Raw genomic sequence first — 13,099 nt, forward strand, 5'->3', positions numbered from 1 at the left:
TGAGACAAAGCTCTGCGCTAATCCCCCTCAGAAACGCATTGTGTTTAAAGCGGCTGTGGAAACGTTCTCCTGCTCTGTAACGGCCTCAGAGCCAGTGCCTGCTGTGGTACGTGTGGTTCGCTCCTTTCTGCGCCTGCTGGGGTCTCCAGCTGGTTGCTAGCTGTGCAGGGTGTGTCGCTCTCAGTGGCATGGCGGAGACCAGGCCCAGCTACGGCTGATGGATGGAGGAGGCCAGGGGTGGTAACAGGACACGCAACACCACAGCGAATGCTGAAACCACACCAGCACGCAGTAGGGCTGGATTGTGTGTTCATGGGCCTGAAACGACTGCTTTGCCAAGTTTTTTTTTTTTTTTTTTTTTTCCCGAAACCTCTGCGCCAGCTTCAGAAAACGTATGGAAAAAGAAAAAAACCTACCCTGCGCTCGCACGCCTCACAAATCCCTTACTGTTGGCTTTCCAGTCTTTGATGTCGAAAATCTCCCGGTTTGATTTATGGGAAGATCAAAAACAGTCAGGCCGTCGTTAAGATTCAGCGGAAAGTGCTTTCAGAGAAGGCTGTTATCCCCCGTCTCTCAGCCTGTCCGCCGCGGCTCAGACCGGAGACAGGGCCGTAAGGCGGGGGGGGGGCACTGGCTGCTGCCCCCTGCGCCCTGCGCCCTGCGCCCGCTCTCCAGGTGCGTTTCAACGAAGGGCCGAGACAGCGCATCTCGTTGGGCGTGATACAGCAACGCCGCAGCCATATTAAGAGCAACCTTGGTGCTCCTCTCTGAGAGACGGCGCTGTGCTGGATGAGTGGCCGCTGATGACTTCTGCGGGTTGACTGATGATGTGGGTGCCCTTCACGTCAGAGAGAGAGAGCGAGAGAGCGAGAGAGCGTTCCCTCCCTGAACCCTCAGTCCTGCAGCCTCTTGCTGGCTGCTTTTGAGGCCCTGCTCCCTCCTCTGGAGGCTATTAGGCTGCATGGTGCGGTTTTAGATTGGCACGATTGCAGCTGCCAGAGAGTTTGCACCAGGGTCACGCCATGCTCCGTGGCCTGCCAATGGCGCCTGCCCCCCCGGGAGAGCGAGGCCGGCACGGTTGGGCTCGGCAGCGGAAGCCGCTTTTGCGCCTGTGTTGGAGCGGCGGAGCTGTGAGAGAAAGGCGAGGTGCTGCCGGGGGGCCCGGGGGCGAACGCTTTGGAACTGAGGGATGTGCAGACACGCAGCCCCTCTGGGCCTCCAGCTCCCCGTCTGGATGGAGGGCCTCAGAGACGCCTGAAAAGGCTAAAATTAGCCCCCTGTTTCCCGCTCGCAGGCCTCATCACCAGCCCTGCGAGCGCTCATTAAAGCCTAACCGCCAGCTCTGGCTCTGAGTGGCAGCTCGCTCAGGCACCGCAGTGCCACAGCCGGAAGTCAGGCCGTCTCCCAGAACCGAACCTCAGCGCAGCGATAGAGTTTGACAGAGTGATGATCTCTCACTCATAAACACACAAACGCGCTGAGAGCTGAACTCGCTGGTCCCGTGCTCTCAGATTGATTCCCGTCCGCCTTTTTTTTTGTTTGACAGAGGCGATCAGACGCGGCATTAAGTGCTGAGTGAGCACTGCTAGGTTTGGATGGGTGCTGGATGTGCTCTGCTTGCAGTGAGATGGGCGTGTGTGTGCGCGCGCGTGTGTGTGTGTGTGTGCTGAAAATAGCTGCGTCGCAGCCCTGGGACAGAGGCCGTATTTTACAGCGCTGTGTGGCTGTCCCAGCCTCACCGCTCTGGCTCCTCCCGGCGTCGGGGGGCCGGGGGGTGAAGTCCGTCTCGCGGGGAGTGGCCGTGCACGCTGCAGGGAGCAGCTCTGAAAGCCGGCTCTGTTAGGAGGGGAAAAACGCTCTGCACCTGGACTCTCCTGCACCAAAGCTGCCCTGGCACCGGGGGCCGGGTGATGCGGCGTTTCCGTGGCGATTCCCGCGTCAGCACCGCACGCGCAGGACGGAGCCGAACCCTCCGACCGGCTCCGTGAGGGAGCCAGGGCCCTCCGACCGCTAATGAGATTTTAATATGTACAGCATGTACCGCTGGATGGCTTACCCAGGCCTGACAGAAAATGTGTGCAAATTCATTTGATCCTCTTTTAAGGGCCCTTTGTCTCCTAATATTTTTCCGGCTCTGATGAAATATCGAAATTCCTGTGTGCCCGCTGCGTTCTGCCGCTCACACGCTATGAGACTGAGAGAGGCCGCCCCTCCCAGCAGCAGCACCCCCCTCCCCACAGCAGCCCCCCTCCCTGTCCCGGCGCAGGGAGGGGATTTTCTCGGCAAGATTACAGCACCGTTCCTGCGGTTCTGCTCCGGTGCGGTCTGGGCCCGTTCCTGCGGGGATCCGGACGGAACCGGACGGGCGCGGCCCACAGCAGTCTTTCCTGAACCTCTCCCCTCGGCAGGTGGCTGCTGTCAGTGACTCTTAAAGCGTCATCGTGTTTGGCAGCATCACCTGGATTCCCGCATGACGAGGAGTGGCAGCATGTACCAACACGAATCCATAGTACTGCTTTCAGCAGTATAGCTACAGTACTCTACAGTATGTGCAGTGTAATGCTGTTCACTTAAAGACCATCAGTGTTGGGTTAGCGAGCAGGTAGCAAGCAGAATGCAGCTGCAGTAGTTTGTATGTAGTCGGATTACATCGGTAAGTTTATTTCATGCAAGTTACCTGCCTGACAGATGGCTAGCAGTGGAAGTGTGTGTGATGCTTCTGATTTCAGGTGACCTGATTTCACTGTTTTACCGGGAGCGAAATGGCTCATTAATTCTGGCCGTACAGTGCAGAGCTCCGGCCCTCCTCGGGTCGTGGAACCCCTCACAGTTCGCAATCAAATCAAGCCCAATTTAGGAGCGTCGAGATCAGGACTGTACGCCACGGTTCAGGCTGTCGTACTGTATGATTGCAGCAGCACAGAGTAATCAGGGAGGCAGTGGCGAGGGGAAGGTCAGAATCGGATCCGCAATCCAGCTTTGGCGACTTTGAAAGCGTACCTGAACGGACTGCGCCCGCGTTTTGTATGCTGCTGTTGACTGAAGCTCCCTGGCCGGTTCTCCCCGGCGCTGCTCTCCCTCTCTGTGGTCAGATGACATGACTGAGCCGGAGCGGTGGCAGGCAGTCAGTCCCGCCACGGCTGCAGCTCAGAGAGAGCCGGGTCCTCGGCCTGCCCGTGAGACTCCCTCGCCTTCCCCTACGCCATCGCTGTTTTCATCGTCTCATGACCGCCCACCCACCACTCCGAGCTGCGCTCAAGCTGTCGGCTCTTTGGCCGGGGAAATTTTTTATTTATTTTTTTTTAAACGTTCTTGTGAGGCACAGCGGTTGCATCAGAGACCGTGCAGGAAGTCTGCGTCTAGATTGCGGGAGCTGATATCAGACCTGTCCGCTTGCGCTTTCTCTGTGCTGTAGCTGAATGTCGATCAGTCTGTACCCCCCTGTGTGTTTCTGCTTAAAACAGTGGAACAGCGCTCCCCATTTAACTGGGGTTCCATCAGATGCTGTGCTGTAAACGGTGTGGGCATGGAAATTTTGATTCCGTTTTGATGTGCCCGGCTCTGTTTTGGAACGCCAGTTTCCCGGTGAAAATGGAAAACCCGTTTCCCAAGGTCGAATGGGCCGTCCTGGAGCGGATTCGGTGCTCACTGAAAAGCAGGGGGCCTGGCTTTCTGCTCAGGTCTCTGCGTGGTTAAAAAACAGGGCCATCTGCATCGCTGGAGAACTGAAGGGGGTCTGGTGGAGACATTTGTGCTTTTGAATTCTTACTGGCTACATGACAAGTATTCTCATTGAACAGTTGTGCGGTGGGGGGAAGAGGCGGGGGGTTGTGTAGGAATGCGACCGGCACAGCCCAGCTGAAGGTCTTTGAAAAGCTCTCCAACTGTCTCTCTCTCTCCCGATCTCGATAAGCCTCCTGTCCTCGTACTTGGGGGGGGGGGGGGGGACAGTCAGGGCCCTCTCTTCCACCGCCGGGGGTTGTGGGGGGGAGGGTGGCGGGGGGTTACGGAGTCGAATTGCAGTGGAATTTTAACCATTGAGATGAAAAGTGCTTTGGAGGGAGGTCAGCCGTGTCGATCAGCGGGGATTGTGCTGTGTTGGGAATGCGTTTCCTCCACATTAGCTCGCCGTCGGGGCTGCATGCAGCCTGCCTGCTCGGCATTCTGATGTAAGGTGAAAAGGATAACGCAGTTAGCTCAGTCCGAGGGGGTAAGACGACTCCCCATGCCATATCAGGTTAGGAATGCGAAACTCAGGAAACTCAAGCGTTCTGTGAAACCCCGCCAGCTAATCCCCCAGCTTTTCTCTTTTCCTTTTGTCTTTTCAGGAGTTTTCGGAGTTTGCCGCGGCCTCTCGTTGGATTTAAACCTCGCCTCACTGAAGACAGCCATGGAATCGGTAAGCATCTGGCTTCCTAAGCTCTGACCTTCCCGGGTTTTGCGGGGCTGCTACCCTGTTTGTTTCCGGGGTGGGACTGTGAGGTCTGCAGAAATGAAAGCTGACTGCTGTTCTCTGGACGTGACCGGTACGAGGCGGCCGCTTCTTTGCCGTTTCCGTGGTGAATCTGTCGTTTTACGGCTCGTCCGGCAGCGTGGGTGTTGGGGCGAGACGGCATGCACTTCAATCACTCGCACCTGAGCGAGGGACCGTTGCCGTGGTATCTGTAATCAGCACCGGTGAGGAAGTTGCCACACTGGTGTTTCCACTCAGAATAAGCAGCTTAGACTCCTGTATCTCAGGGAAGATTATGACCGATTACCGAGTGTTTTTAAGTGCCCTGGCCTGAGCTGGCTGCGCTGGTGATCCGCTGTGCCTGCGGTCTGTGACGGGTTCACAGAGGAAAGGTGGCGCTCTCAGCTGCTCTGTAATCACCGAAACGGGTGTAAACGCCGCGGGATTTCCGGGCCCCAGCCGGGGCAGCGAGTCGGGCCGTTCCGGTTGGTTTGCGGCTCTGAGCGGGGTTGTGTCCGGGCCCCTCCCTCGGTCCCCTTTAGTGGTGGGGCGGTGGGGACTCCTGCCAGCAGGTTGCTGCTTGCTCGCTCACTCGGTGGCTTGCGTGTGCTGAGAGCTGCATGAGGGGAAGAGGACTTCAAAAGGGGATTTAGCTGTAAGCTGCTTGTGTCCTTAAGGGGGACAGGCCTGACCAGGGCAGACGTGGAAATACTCATTTTGAATTTTGAATTATAAAGACCTCCCTGTGTCTGTTGGACACAGAAGCGAGGTGCAGAACCGCAGAAACATGCAGCTCTGTCCTGCACCTGTGCTGATGGCCCACACCTGGCGCTGTGCAGCCACACCTGGTGCTGTGCTAGTGTAGGCGTGCGTGTGTGAGAGAGAGAGCAGCAGGGCTGGTGTGTGTGTGTGTGTGTGTTTGCCATCTCCTCTCTCAGACTGTGCAGTCGAAGTGGGTCAGAGCTCCCTCCCTGGAAGCGTGTCAGTAGCAAGCAGTCGTCCCTCTCCTGCGTGGAGCTCATGTGACCGTGCAGTGCCTCGTGGGTATGCAGCGCGGCCAGAGCCAGAGTCCCTTCTCCCTCTCTCCCTCTCTGTGTCCCTCCCTGCATCTCTTCCTCCCTCTCTCTCTCCCTCTCTATCGCTCTCCCTCCCTGTTTCCCTCTCTCTCTCCCTCCTTCCCTGCCTCCCTCTCTCCCTCTCTCCCCCTTCCCTCACTGCCTCCCCGTCTCCCTGCCTCTCTCCTTCCCTCTCTCCTTGCCTCTCTCCCTCCCCGTCTCCCTGCCTGCCTCCCTCCCTCCCTCTCTCCCTCTTTCCCTCCCCGTCTCCCTGCCTCTCTCCTTCCCTCTCTCCCTCCCCATCTCCCTCCCTCCCTCTCTCCCTCCCTCTCTCCCTCTTTCCCTCCCCGTCTCCCTCACCCTGCAGCGCGGAGCTGCTGCTGTTAGCTGTGACTGCAGGCGGGTGCAGGCCGTGTCTGATTCCTGTTGCCAGTGCTGCTCTGGCTCTCTCTCTCTTCCCCCTTCCTCCTCGCTCTCCCCATGTGACGCCTCACATGGTTTCCAGGCATCCGGGGCCGTAAATCAAAGTCAGACTTTTATTTTTAACTGCTCGGCCTCTGTGCTCCCCCCCCCCAGATGTGAATGGCACGGGGCTCTGTGCAGGAGTGACGCTCTCCCCCCTGCCTATAACAGAGGTGCGCACGGTGACATTTTAGCACATTCAGCCAGCCCACAGCCACTGAGCAAAGATCCTGTCAGTCTCACCCCCATCCACGAAACACACACACTCTTTATGTGTAGCATTATTACCATTCAGTTTGTTATCCATGCTCTTGTCCAATAAAAATACCTTATTTTGAAGATTTTTCTGTCTTCATTATTCAAGGTAGTACTACATTAACCTGCAGAAAATAGCAGTAACTAAACTAATGTGCTCATTAACCTTCCAGAGCTCAAATTAGCAGGACAAGAAACACACGGCGCCTGAGCAGGTAATCGATGAGCGGCCGGGCGGCCCCTCGCAGACAGCCCCGCTGCAGTGCGTTCTGGGAAGGAGCGTTAGCTGCAGAGGGACGTGCTGCGCAGTGCTGCACCGCTGCGCTGCACCGCTGCTGCAGATGAAAGACCCCCCCGCCCCCTCCCCCCTCCTCCTGGCTGTGAGAGGGCTTTCTCCTCCGGACGCCGGCCCTCGCTGGGATCGCTCTGCGGCTCTCGGAGCAGGGGAAGCTGTCGCTGCCAGTCATATTGCATAACTGGCACAGCCGCGGCAGAGACGACCAAAGGGTCTCTGTTCCCGCTCCGCCCTCGCGTCCTCCAGGCTCGCATGCTAATGCTGCACTGGAAGAGTGCGTGTGTGTGTGCGTGTGTGTGTGTGCGCGCGTGTGTGCGCGTGTGTGCGCGCATGTGTGCGTGCGTGCGCACGTGTGCGTGCGTGCGCCTCCGAACAAGCGGAGCTCTGTGGGGCCGGAGCAGCACCCGGGACTGAGCTCTGAGGACAATCCTCTTCCCCATTTTACCTCCCCTCTAAGACCTGTCCGTTCGGCCAGGCTTGGTTTTTATGTTTTTGAATGCCACTCTGCTCTGGGTCACTGGCCTCTTCTTCCAGCACTGTTTTCCCTGCTGGCTGCGCAGTCTAAGTAGTGCTGTAGTGTAGGCCTGCAGTCACAGCTGTGCAGATCCATGCGTTGCGTGGCTCTGTGGGTGTAGGAGTGACACACAGTGGGAAATGGAGTGTTGGGCTGCGTGATGTGGGGGTCAGTGTTGAGTTAAGCGCTCCACTCTATGTGTGTAGAGCTGAATAGGCCTGGGCTGTCATGTCACTGTTTCTGCATGCTGTCAGCAGGGTGCAGCGTGAAGGAAGCCGCCGTATTGAACAGAGGCGTGCTGGGAAGGGCTTTGGGCTGGTCGTTAGCAGCGTGACGCCGGCTGCTCCGGGTCGTTAGAGCGCAGCGTTAGGGCAGGCCGCGTTAGAGCCCCGGCCCTCGAGGGTGACGTCACCGCGGCAGCGTTCGATCGGCCGGGACTCCGCAGCCGCTCTGTTCCGCTCCATAAACGCCGTCCAGCCGCTGAGCTGGGGCTTCCTCTGCTGGGGGCCACGTTTCGGCGGGACAGGGCCGCGTTTCGGCGGGACAGGGCCGCGTTTCGGCGGGAGAGGGCCGCATTTCGGCGGGACAGGGCCGCGTTTCAGCGGGACAGGGCCGCGTTTCGGCGGAAGAGGGCCGCGTTTTCGCGGTGTGATGGCTGGAGGCCGCTGAGCTGGGGCTTCCTCTGCTGGGGGCCGCGTTTCGGCGGGAGACTCCCCATCCTTGCAGGAGAGTGCAGCTGCAGCTCAGCGGCCGCGTTTTCGCGGTGTGATGGCTGGAGGCTGCTGAGCTGCAGCTGCACTCTCCTGCAAGGATGGGGAGTCTCGGCTCGGCTCTATTTTCCGGGGCTCTGTTCTCCGGTCACTTCAGAGAGCTCTCTCTCTAGCACTCCATTGAAAGGCAGTTTGTCACACGTCATTAGAGCCCCACGGTGCCTTTGCCAGCAAACCTGCAGGCCCTGAATGTATCATATTCCCCTGTTTATTTTCCCTGGCGCCTGGTTGCACGGCGACCGTCCCGACTGGGCCAGACCCGGCGGTGCTTCGGCTTCACCGTGCCGCCTGTCCGAGGCCGATCGGAGCCTGCCGGGATTCAGTCGGGCTACAGGGCCACACCTGGAGGCTTTGCACTTAGAGGGTTACCTGTGATGTAAGCGCTGTGAAGGGAATAAAAGCAGGGAGGAAGGAGCAGCTGCGAGCACCGTGGCATCCGCCAATGAGGATGCATCCACTGACCGCACTCATGGGCCTGCAGCCTTCACCTCCCACCTTCTGAGCGTGTGAGTGTCCGCCTGCTCTGGCCTCAGTGGGGGAGAGGCAGGGTGTGTCGGGTGGATGGCTGTGCTCGTGTCTCTCTGAAGGTCCTCAACACAGCCCTCTGTGGCAGGTAGAGCCGCCGGCCTCCCGGATACGCCTCCTCTCCGCGGTCACCACGGAGACGGCCGCCCCCTCCCGCGGCGCTGCGCTCGTCAGGAGGGGGTCTCGGGAGTCAAGGCCGTCCGCGCGCCGCTGCCATTGAAACCCCTCCCACGGCCCGGGAGCGGCGGAGGAGAGTGTGGGCGGCGGAATGAAAAGGACAGATAATGAGGGAGCGCAGCTCAAGGCGCACGTGTGAGAGATCCGGCCTCGCTCTCCCGCTCTGAATGCAGCCTCTCGCACAGTCAGAACACACTGTGTTCTCCACTGACAAAGGGAGAGTAATCTGCTTTCCACCGATTCGTCCAGGGATACCTGGGCTTGTTCCTTTTGGAAGACGCAAAGGTGGACGGTTTTGGTTTTGTCCCTGAGGGGCGGTGTCAGCCGACCTGTCCGAGCACTGGAAGTGACAACAGGTTATTTGGGGAGAGGAGAGATTATTCTGTTTATCTCTGAATGACTCTGAAGAGCTGTCCCCTCACAGTGGAGCTGCTGTCTATTTCGCTGCTGTTCTCTCCGGCTCAGTCAGGTGAAGGCAGTGACCTCCCTCCCCCTAAATCCATGAGGGTTTTGGCCCTTTCAGACTTACTAAAGCCCCCTGATTTTGGTGGCAGCTTCTGTAGTGTCCAGCCATGTGCAAAAGCCGTGGTTTAATCTATCTTGTGACACGGCGGTGCGTTTTGAATTACGCCGCGTGGGGATTTGCGTGGTGCCGGTGCCCTCTGCCTTCAGCGGCGTGTTTTCTGACACACTCGGCTGTGTGCGTAACGCTGGTCTCCCTGCAGCACCCTCTCCCAGAGCCTCCCGCTCCTCTCACCCTCCCTGAGAAGCCCAAAAACAGCGCCTCGTCAAGCGGCGAGACCAGCACAGCACACTGCAGAAACTTGGTGGAACAAATGAGTGTTTTTCCTTTAATTCAGCCGAAATGGGCCCTCCAACAGTGCCTCCTGGCTGGCTGAGGGAGTGTGTGTGTGTGTGTGTGTGTGTGTGTGTGTGTGTGTGTGTGTGTGTGTCGGTACGGTTGGTTTAGCTCTCAGACTAGGTGATTAAAGAGCAGGAGAGAGCCGTGTTGACTCCTGTATTGTTTTGGAGACATTCTTTCAGCGCGTTTTCAACTTGGCCCACCATCTGTGATTGGATTCTGGTAAACGGCATGTATTTTTATCTCTGTTTCTGACAGGAGAGTTAAAAGGTTTTTTTTTTTTTTTTGCTGTTATTGGTCTAGAACAAAATGTCAAGTGGCAGGAGTGTGAATATACACAAGGTCTGCTCCACAGCTGTTTATGGTAGCGTTCGCGCCGTAGGAACATGGGTGACACCGGTGATGAAAGAGGCTCTTAGGAGAGATGAATTGGTCATCCCTTCTTTCTTACCTCTCACCCTTAATTGGTCACTGCTACTTTACTGGCCTGTCCCCCTCTGGATCGGTCTGAAAGAGCTTAAAGGCAGTGAGTTTTCTGCCCCTGTTTTGTAGGGTTAGGTGGTGTGGCAGTGTGCCAGAAAGAGCAGGGAGTGGCAGCCAATCACGTGAGCAGGCTGTGTGGTTGCTGTCTGGCCCCTCCCCTCTCAGTAGCCCCTCCCCTTGTGAGGGTGACGCTCCTGTTTTTCCCCTGGGCTGCTGCCAGCTCTGTCGCTCTCTCTCTCCCTCTCTCTCTGTCTGTCTCTGTCGCGCCCCTTCTCTCTCTGGATCATAATGACTCTGCTGTTTGGCTGTGGCTGCAGATTTGGAATTTGGATGCTGTGTGGGGGTGCTGAACTCAGACCCGGAGAGGGGCAGAGAGGGTGGGGCCAGGTCTCTGGGTTTGCACACCTGGCGCGGGCCTTTCTGCCAGCATTGCACTGGTACAGCTCCAACTCTCCATTCACACCTGCCAGAACCCCCCAGGTTCATCCCAGGGGTCCAGGTGATGCGGTCTTTTCTGAGGCGGCTGTTTAACTGAATGCAGGAACTACACATGAACTCTGCATTGCCCATCTATTACCTGTCCTTGACTGCAGTAATATCGCCATCATCGCTGCTCCTTTGTGCCGATCCCCTTCCACCCCTGTGCCTCGGTGCACTGGTCTGGAGTGTCGGTGAAGTTGCAAGGCTTCCCCATGTCCCCGGCCAGGCTGGATCAGTGTGCTCAGAGTTAGGGAATGCTCCCTAACAAAGGCCGTCTGTTAGGTCTGGAGCAGTGAGACCGCTTACTAAGAGCCTGTCCGCTGGGGGTTAGCGGTAGCGTGTCTCGGCAGCACCCCGAACCCACTGCAGATCAGCCTTCGGCCAGGTGAAATCCCGCACCTTTTTGTTGGCCAGCTTCCTAAATCCTGAAGTTATTTCAGGTCTGCTCACACCAGCATTTATTAAATCATACCCTCGCATAAGCTCTTACCCATACAGCAAAACCGAGCCCTTCAGGTGGTTTCCTCCTCTTGGCTTTGCACTTGTTAACCCTCGTTACAGAAACTGGATTGGTGTCTCTTTCCGTGGAAGTTTATGTGAAGAATGTTGTCGGTCTGGATCAGCTGCTGAAGATCCCCTGCTTGTTCTGAGCGGGAGGCCTGGTAGGTGTGTGTTTGTGAGTGTGGGGTTTACCGTGGTGAAAGGGCTTCCAGCCGCCTGTTTGCTCCAGGTCACCTCATAAGGGCCGCAGCACAAAGAGTCTGTAAGAGCCATTTTATTAGCCTCCCTAGCTGTGGGGAGGAACAGGCCGGTGCTGTCGAGTCTGACTACTCCTGTGTCCTCGAGTCTGTGCAAGTTTAGCCCTCCTTCAGCCGGATAGACGTTCTGTTGAATGCTTTTGTCTGTGTTGAATGGCGCCGTTATTCTTGGAGTATTCCAGTGTGTCCAGTCTTAGTTCCGCTTTGATTTCAGCTCCTTTCCCTGGGCCTGGATCTGTCCTCAGCCCTCAGGTCATCTGTGTGTCTGTCTGTGTGTGGCTGCCTGTCTGTGTCTCTTCTGGGTGTGTGTGTGTGTGTGTGTGTGTGATGCTGTATATGTTGTGTTAAAGAGCACTCGTGTGTGTGTGTGTGTGTGTGTGTGTGTGTGTGTGTGTGTGTGTGTGTGTTGCTGTATATGTTGTGTTAAAGAGCACTCGTGTGTGTGTGTGTGTGTGTGTGTGTGTGTGTACACACTTGCCGTGTCGTGTCTGTACACGTTCCTGTCGGTTTACCTCCAAAGCCCACAGTCTTACTGCGTGTCGTGTTCTCTTTAAAGCTTTAGATTTCAGGGAAGCATTAGCACTGACGCAGCTGAAAGGGTTAACCTGGCCGGGTGTGCTCCGGATCCAGGTGTTCCTCTAATTCTGGCTTCAGAGAGGCGGCAGCCACTTCATGTGGGCCTTCACTGTTCCCCCCCGATTCCTGGCTTTGATTCGCTTACAGCTGGCCTGCTGGAATCGTCACACAATCGGCCCCGACTTGTATACAGGGGAGAATTCATGCTTGGAATTGTAATTGCTCTTGTATGTGAGGAAGTATGTGTGTGTGTTTCTGCCCCCCCCCCATCTGAAGTTTCCATATGTACACACAGCTGAGGGTGTAGAGGCTGTTGCTTAAACAGCTCTCTTACACAATATTAACATTCTGAGCAGAAAAGTGGAGGGAGGGGGGTGGGGGGGGGGCGGAGCAGGCGACTCGGCCAGGAAATAGTTCTCTTTTTTTCAAACTGCCATCCGAGATGAGTCCTTTCTGTTAAAGCCTTTCATTTTCGCCTTTCCCCCACCCACCTTCCTCCTGATGCATTAAACATCTCAAAGCAGTGCACTCCAATCTGCCCCGACACCTCTGGGCTGTGCATCGATCGCAGTAACCGCAGGCGTTTAAGAGGGGCCAAATGTGTCAGTGCACAGGTAGAGGGGCTGTTTAAAGGAGCGGAGTGTGTCAGTGCACAGGTAGAGGGGCTGTTTAAAGGAGCGGAGTGTGTCACTGCACAGGTAGAGGGGCTTTTTAAAGGAGCGGAGTGTGTCAGTGCACAGGTAGAGGGGCTTTTTAAAGGAGCGGAGTGTGTCAGTGCACTGGTAGAGGGGCTTTTTAAAGGAGCGGAGTGTGTCAGTGCACAGGTAGAGGGGCTTTTTAAAGGAGCGGAGGGTGTCACTGCACAGGTAGAGGGGCTTTTTAAAGGAGCGGAGTGTGTCACTGCACAGGTAGAGGGGCTTTTTAAAGGAGCGGAGTGTGTCACTGCACAGGTAGAGGGGCTTTTTAAAGGAGCGGAGGGTGTCACTGCACAGGTAGAGGGGCTTTTTAAAGGAGCGGAGGGTGTCACTGCACAGGGAGAGGGGCTTTTTAAAGGAGCGGAGTGTGTCAGTGCACTGGTAGAGGGGCTTTTTAAAGGAGCGGAGTGTGTCAGTGCACTCTTAGAGGGGCTTTTTAAAGGAGCGGAGTGTGTCAGTGCACAGGTAGAGGGGCTTTTTAAAGGAGCGGAGTGTGTCACTGCACAGGTAGAGGGGCTTTTTAAAGGAGCGGAGTGTGTCACTGCACAGGTAGAGGGGCTTTTTAAAGGAGCGGAGTGTGTCACTGCACAGGTAGAGGGGCTTTTTAAAGGAGCGGAGTGTGTCACTGCACAGGTAGAGGGGCTTTTTAAAGGAGCGGAGTGTGTCAGTGCACAGGTAGAGGGGCTTTTTAAAGGAGCGGAGTGTGTCAGTGCACAGGTAGAGGGGCTTTTTAAAGGAA

General features: G+C 56.7%; 1 protein-coding gene across 1 annotated transcript in view; it reads left to right on the top strand.

The window, feature by feature from the left end:
* Window positions 1-13,099, top strand: part of ankrd11 (ankyrin repeat domain 11) — a 99,738-nt gene that overhangs the window by 13,765 nt on the left and 72,874 nt on the right. The window contains exon 2 of the mRNA XM_036544508.1: window positions 4,329-4,399. The gene's annotated coding sequence lies outside the window, so the exon portion shown is untranslated. The remainder of the gene's footprint in view (window positions 1-4,328; window positions 4,400-13,099) is intronic.

The sequence above is a fragment of the Megalops cyprinoides genome, chromosome 13 (assembly GCF_013368585.1).
Source record: "Megalops cyprinoides isolate fMegCyp1 chromosome 13, fMegCyp1.pri, whole genome shotgun sequence".
Lineage (NCBI taxonomy): Eukaryota > Metazoa > Chordata > Actinopteri > Elopiformes > Megalopidae > Megalops > Megalops cyprinoides.